The following is a 7,440-nucleotide window of genomic DNA, read 5'->3' on the forward strand; positions in this document are numbered from 1 at the left end:
TCTATATATATATATATATATATATATATATATATATATATATATATATATATATATACATACAAGTGCTCGTGGGCCCTTCGGGCCCGAGTAGACTCGATTTCTAAAAGTCCCAGTACCGAATGAACTGTTTTCCGAACCAAACTTTGATCGCTCTGAACTCTAATGAAAAATCATCAATCGAGATGGGACCAAGTTTTTCTACATCAGCGAATTTTCAGCGGTTTTCATGCCAATTTTGGTGCAGCAGGACGCCTCCGTACCGAAGAAAGGCGCCCTCACCTCGCTTTGGGAATGGAACCCAAGTTGTCCGCACGCAAGTCCGAGATATTAACCACTCGGCCACGGCAACCGACCAGGCGCCGGGAGAGGCGTTTATTGGTCAAAATTTAATCGCTCATTAAATATAGTGAAAGTTTTTCAATCGTGATGGGACCAAGTTTTTTTCACATCAGCGAATTTTGTGTAATTTTTGTGCCAATTTTGGCGCGATCTGAGTGTGTAGTTTCGACTGCCCAGAATATACAGACAGACACACGGCTACTGCTATAGTATGTTACAAAAGCTCGTGGGCCCTTGGGGCCCCTCGCACTTGCTCCTGCGGAGGGCTCTCGCACTGCTATAATATATTTTAGTTATAGCTTTGGACAAAAAATTCCTCAGAGATCCTATGCCGGGCGCCGGGAGCGGCATTTTTGGTGAAAATGTCATCGCTCATTAAATATAGTAAAAGTTTTTCAATCGTGATGGGACCAAGCTTTTTCACATCGGCGATTTGTTTTTTTTTTTTCCCTGCGATTTTTGAGCCAATTTTGGTGCGATTTGAATGTGAAGTTTCGGCTGCCCAAAACACACACACACACACACACACACACACACACACCAATGAAAACATAACATACGCCCTGGCTTTGCGAACGAAGATGTAATAAAGCTGGAAAGAGACTGAGGAATGGCGAAGAGGAAGGTAGAGAGATCAGAAGAGGGCGGGAAGGGGAAGAAAATTTATAAGTATTCTGAATGGAAATGAAAGAGAATTGGAAGAATAAGAAGGCGAAGGGTAAAAAAAATGGCATTATGGGGTAACAGTGAGAAAAAAGAAGAAAAAATACTAGAAAATTGAGTCTAGAAAGGAAGACAGAAGAAAAAGGCGCCGGGGAGGGAAAGAGCAATAGTTAAGGGAGTGAAGAAGAAAACTTAGAAGGAATGAGTTGAGGTGACACATGATCTGAGGAAACAAAAAAAATCAGCAGAGAATTAGTGACAGAGGAGAAATTGGAAATACTAAGTGAAAGGACAAGGGGGATGAGAGGAAGATTGCGGAAAAAGAAAGGTTATTGGTTTAAGAGAAGAAAAAAGGAAAAGGGAAAAAGGGGAGAGAAAAGGTGGAAAGAAGGAGAAGATGAGAAAGAAAAGAAAGATGGAAGAACAGAGACGACGAAGTGGAAGGATGGAGGAGAGAGTAGAGGACACGATATAGGAAAACAATGAAGGAGAAGGGGAAGGCCCAGGAGGAGGAGGTATGTGAGAAGGATGCAGTGGAAACTGCCATGGTGTAATATTCCCAGACTTTTTTCAAAAAAACGTTTGTCTCGAGAACGTACACACACAAACACATACATGCATCCTTACACACACACACACACACACACACACACACACACACACACACACACACACACACACACACACACGTTTTAAAGGTCATCTTCGTGTGGACAGCGTTGCGTTAGAACAAGCTTCAATATATATATATATATATATATATATATATATATATATATATATATATATATATATATTTTTTTGTGTGTGTGTGTGTGTGTGTGTGTGTGTGTGTGTGTGCTTTAAATTAGAGATTCTGAATAAAAGAATAGTTTCTCCATGGTCAAGAAAGTTATACTTGAAATGTGCAGATCTCACTCCGATGACTCCAACCATGGAAGCAATAATCATTAAAGGGGAAGTCTGATAAGTACTGCCTGTGGGCACTTCAGTCAACAGTGCCGTGCTGCCACAGACACTGCATATTGAAAAAGTCTACGGACTTTACTGGAGTAATAGGACATGTTGGTGAAACAGAGCTGAAATTTAGGTAAACCAAAAGAGAGAGATAAAAAACTAGCAGAAGGACAAAATATAAGTGTGAGGCCAGGATCTGAATGTCAGAGATTTCTTTTATACTGTCAAGCGTACAGGTAAGATGCTGTATAAATAACCATGCACTGTTAAGGTTAGACAAGAATTGTTCGCCGGGTTCATCTGCGAAAGGAGAGAATCACCACAGGAAGTGGTGAACACTGAATTCTGGTATAACAGAGATTTCTGAGAACCATGAAATGGGGAGAGAGATTTGCAGTTTAAGGGTTAGACTGTCATAAATTCTGTAGATCAGTGGAGTTGGAAGTGAGGTAAACGGTACATGAATAGTTGGAGACTAACAGAATAACTGATGCCAGAGTGCAGAAGTTTCAGAAGATTCAAGTTAGGGAACGTTAGAAAAATATGAGATGTTTGGATGGTAACCATTTGGCAGACAACAAGACGCCACGAACTGTTTCCAACCAATGTGTGTGATACGCCAGCTGCGTAACAAGTATGTGTTAAACCTAGAAACCGATTAAATAGTTGAAAAATACAGCGATCAGCACGCAAACATAATAGAGAAATTAATGATAGGAATACCTCTCACAGATAAGAGATCAGTATGGCTAAGAGATAACAAGAGTCAAAGAAAGAACACCAAAAAAGGGAGATCGGCAGGGTATGTAGCTAGAACACAAGATAAAAATGGAGTATGGTGCTGACCGACTGTAGTAGAAAATAAGTCAAGTTCAGCTGATTAAAGCCAGACTAGAGGTGACGAGATGGGATAGAGAATTCCGTGGACAACTCGCGGCAGAGACTGGCATAAACACGGGATTTGTGGAGAAAGTTGGGGGGAACCTTTTTCGGGTATATAATATTGATGAATGATGCTGCAGCAGCTGCTGCTGCTAATGATGATGATGATGATCATGATGATATCAGAAGTAAATAAGAGATCTGAAAGCTTGGAGACAATGCCAAAGTTTCTGAAATGCTGAACAGTGTGAGGAAGGAGAAATTCTGTCCATGGGACGATGGATATTTATAAAAGTATGTTGGTTTCAGATATGTTCGCAGGTTGCTAGGCCAGATCTGTAAAGACTAGAGACTAAAAGAAGATTGTCATGAAAATAAAGCGAGTGAGAACTATTTCTATGTGACACTATTTGATGGAGAAAGGTGACATTATTAAAGAATTATTAAAGTAAAGAAAAAGTACTGGAAAGGGTCGCTCAAGGTATATTAATGTGGAATGGCGTTGTGAAGACTAATCCGAAGTATACGAAGTGAGTAGATACGGGAGACAAAGTAATATGATTAGGATGGTGTTTGGGGTTTTGAATCACTGAGGTCTAAGCAACGAGAAGAATGAGAGGGGTGTAGAAAACAGCAAAATGGGATGAAATGGTGGGCTTGGGATATGACTTCACCAACTACACGGCAGTTAGACAAGACAGAAGAAAGATCAAGGGTGAGGTTTCCCTCATCATCATCGTACACAGAAAATATATAAGAAACTGAACAACACGTACCCAACGGCACCACTACAGAAATAACTAATACAAAACATTGTCCTCTTGTAACTCACATTTTCATTTAGAGGAAGTATACGAGATATGGGAGATAAAATTTAGCGTACATAGCTGTAAAGAAATCCAATTATGTGACAGTAGATTAAAATATGAATACAGAGTAGTGGGCATGACTCTAAGGAAAGAAAAGAGTGAAAGAGATCGAACAGTCATAATCAATAATGTTCCGAATCTCTCTGAACAGTAAACAGAGGCGTGTCACAAAGCAGTCCTGGTGCTAGGCTTCATAACAAGGAACTTCAGTCACAAAATGCTTGAAGTAATCTCCTAAATTTTCTGTGAGTATGTATATATATATATATATATATATATATATATATATATATATATATATATGAATATCTAGCTATTTATCTATCTATCTATATATATATACTGTATATATATATATATATATATATATATATATATATATATATATATATATATATATATATATATATATATATATATATATATATATATATATATATATATATATATATATATATATATATATATATATATATATATATATATATATCCGGTGAAGTGCTTGTCTGAACCTAATTCGGGAGAAGATCAATTCAAGAGGCTACAACAAAGAACCACTAGGAAGATACCATTACTACGAAATTTGCTCTGCAAAAAAGATTTAAAGCTTTGAAAAAGAACGATTTGGTGTAGATTTAATGAAAGTAATGGAATTCTTCAGATTCGACGGCGTCACTTGGGTAAATATATCCGAAATACAAAATGATGCTGCAACTAAAAATAGTGAGATGAATCAAGTATAGTGAAACAATCTAATATTCAGGCAGTGGTGTACGCAACGGTAGATGGATGGGGCACCACTCAGTCGTTATTCAGGAAGCCATTGGCTGCATTGGGTGACAACCATGTCAACAAATGATGACTGACGGTTTAGTGTAGCGGTTTCCGAACTTTTCCTAGCCGATCCCCTCACATTGGCTACAAAATCTTTGTAGATCCTCGCTCTCTCTTAACTGCGAAGGTAGGGAATTTTCCCCCGTCTGTTTTGAGAGTTACCTTGACTAACACTAGTTTCTAGAGTTATTCTCCTCCATAGCGACACTTTAACACATAGCGGCAAGAAATCTCGTGATGTCATGTAGGTTTTTACAAAGTTTTGGGAATAGTTTTGAGGTTCCGTATTTTTATGAAGGATGATAATTATATAGTTAACGGTCGTGATTCTGATTTAAGTTTTAAATATCCCATATTGAAAGCAAAAAAATCATTTGACGATAAAAGACCAACACTATAGCCAACAGCACGTCTAAAAAGTCTTCTGCCAATTTGGAGTTATCTGTTTATCTCTCTCTGCATTGTCCATATTTCCCATAGGGGAGGATCCCCCTCCCTAGGAACCCATGATCTAGTGGATGAAAGCGCTTCATTCCGATGGGACCCGTAATGGTTTATAGTGGAGGGATAATGCCACTCAGGGACTACTGAGGCTGGTCACCCTCGTCTTAAATGTTAGGACTGGATTGCCTAGCCTCGGGATCCTAAGCTTCTGATGAAACTAAAACGGACTGGATATTAGACATAACTATGGGAAATCGGATTCTCTACAAGGAACATTCGTTAGTGTATAATAAATAACTATCTGGATAATTATATTATTATTAGATTCGTATGTCTACATCATTATCATCAAGTAAACGAGTGCTGCCACTTACCAGGTTAACCTGGTAAATGACAGTAAGTAGATTGTTCCTTTAAGAGAAACCTGTTAATGAGTTCTTTTTATTTTTATTTGTCGAAATCGTAGGGTTATGCAGTGCTTTGTTCACGATATTTCCTCATTTGTCTTTCCACTGCAAGTTTTCTTTCCGACACTAATGATACTTTTCTCTTTCCATCCGAATATTATTTATCATAGGGTGACGTGAGAGGGGCAAAGCCTTCCTCTTCCTTTTCTCTATTTTCATGCTTTTAGCATCGGTGTAGTTTTACTCCAGCAGATAGCCTCTTTTGGGCTAACAGGCCTCATGTTACCCGTAGTTACTGTGTATTCCAACATTCTTTCCATCCTTCTTCCCACCGTCTCTCCCATTCCTTTCTTCCCTCTCCTCACTGTCTCTCCCACTCTCTTCTTCTTTTTACTTCCGATTGTCTCACACTCCCGTCTTCTTTTTCCTCTTTGTCTCTCCCATTCCCTTCCTCCTTCTACCAGCTGTCTCTCCAGCTCGATTCTTCCGTCTCTCTACTGTTTCTTCTACTCCTTCTTTCTCTCTTCCCATCGTGTCTCCCATTCTCTTCTTCCATCTCTTCACTCTCTCAATCCTTATGTCCTTCTTCCCACTGTCTCTCCCACCCTCTTCTTACCTCTCCCCAATGTCTCTCCCACTCCCACCTTCCTCCTCTCCATTGCCTCTCCCACTTATTTCTTCCATTTCCCCCATCTCTTACGAGAACATTCGTTTCTTCTTCCTCCTACCCACTGTCTCCCCCATTCCCTTCTTCCCTCTTCTCACTGTCTCTCCCTTTCCTTTCTTCGTCCTCCTTTCCACTGTCTCTCCCATTCCTTTGTTCCTTCTTCGACCGGATTGTCTTCATTCCCTTTTCCCATTCTCTCTCCCACTTTATTCTTCTTTCTTTGCTCTGTCTTTCCCACCTCTTCATTCTCTCTTCGCACTGTAACTCCCACCCCCTTCTTCTCTCTCTGCACGATTCTCCCACTCATTCCTTGCCTCATCCCATTGTCTCTCCCACACTATTCTTCGTGCTCTCCTCTGACTTTTCCACTTCTCGTTTCTCCCACTCTCTTCTCTCCTCTCCCCACTATTTCCCCCACTCCCATATCCAGGCTGTATGTCCCGCCTCTTTATTCCTCCTCTCCATTGTCTCTCCCTCTCGTTTCTTCTCTCTTCCCATTGTCTCTCCCACACTCTTCTTCTTTCTCTGAAGTGCCTTTCCCACTCCTTCCTTCCCTCTTCATACCGTATTTCCCATAATCTTCTCTCAATCCAGCATTTTTTTCTACTCCCTCCCCTCACCCAGTCATCTTTCCTACTCCTTCACTTCATTCCAGCATTTCTCCTTCTCCCTCCTCTCATTCCAGCTTCTCTCCTTCTCCCTCCTCTCATTCCTGTCATATTTTGCATCTCTCCTACTTCCTCCTCTCACTCCAACATCTCTCATTCTTTCTCCTGTCACTCCAGCATCTCTCCTTCCCTTTCCTCTTACTCCAGTATTTCTCCTACTCCCTGCTGTCACTCCAGTATCTATCCTACTCCCTGCCCTCACTCCAGTATTTCTCCTACTCCCTCTTGTCATTCCAGTATTTCTCGTACTCCCTTCTGTCACTTCAACATGGTTCCTTCTCCCTCCTCTCACCCCAGCATCGCTGCTTCTCCCTTATGTCACCAGCATATTCCTACTCCCTCCTGTCAATACCATATTCCTACACTCTCCTCTCATTCCGGCATCGCTCCTACTCTCCTCTCACTCCAACATTTCTTCTTCTCCATCATGTCACTCTAGCATCTCCTCTATTCCCTTCTCTCACTCCACATCTCTCTACCTTACACGTCTCTTCTGTAACGCACTTATCTCCCTCCCTCCTCCTTTATCCCTTGAGCTCTCGCCTTCTTCGTCTAATAACATCCTTCCCTCTCCCACGCTGTCTTCCACCTCCCTCCTCCTCTTTTCTAACAACTCCTCCAATTCCTTGCTTTCCTCACCACACTCTGTCGACTCCTCGTACCTCCTGCTACTCCCCATTATGTATATCCTTTCTTCTTTCAATCAC

This window comes from Coenobita brevimanus, chromosome 50, assembly GCF_032717465.1.
Source record: "Coenobita brevimanus isolate Jiangsu-jjx chromosome 50, ASM3271746v2, whole genome shotgun sequence".
Taxonomy (NCBI): Eukaryota; Metazoa; Arthropoda; class Malacostraca; order Decapoda; family Coenobitidae; genus Coenobita; species Coenobita brevimanus.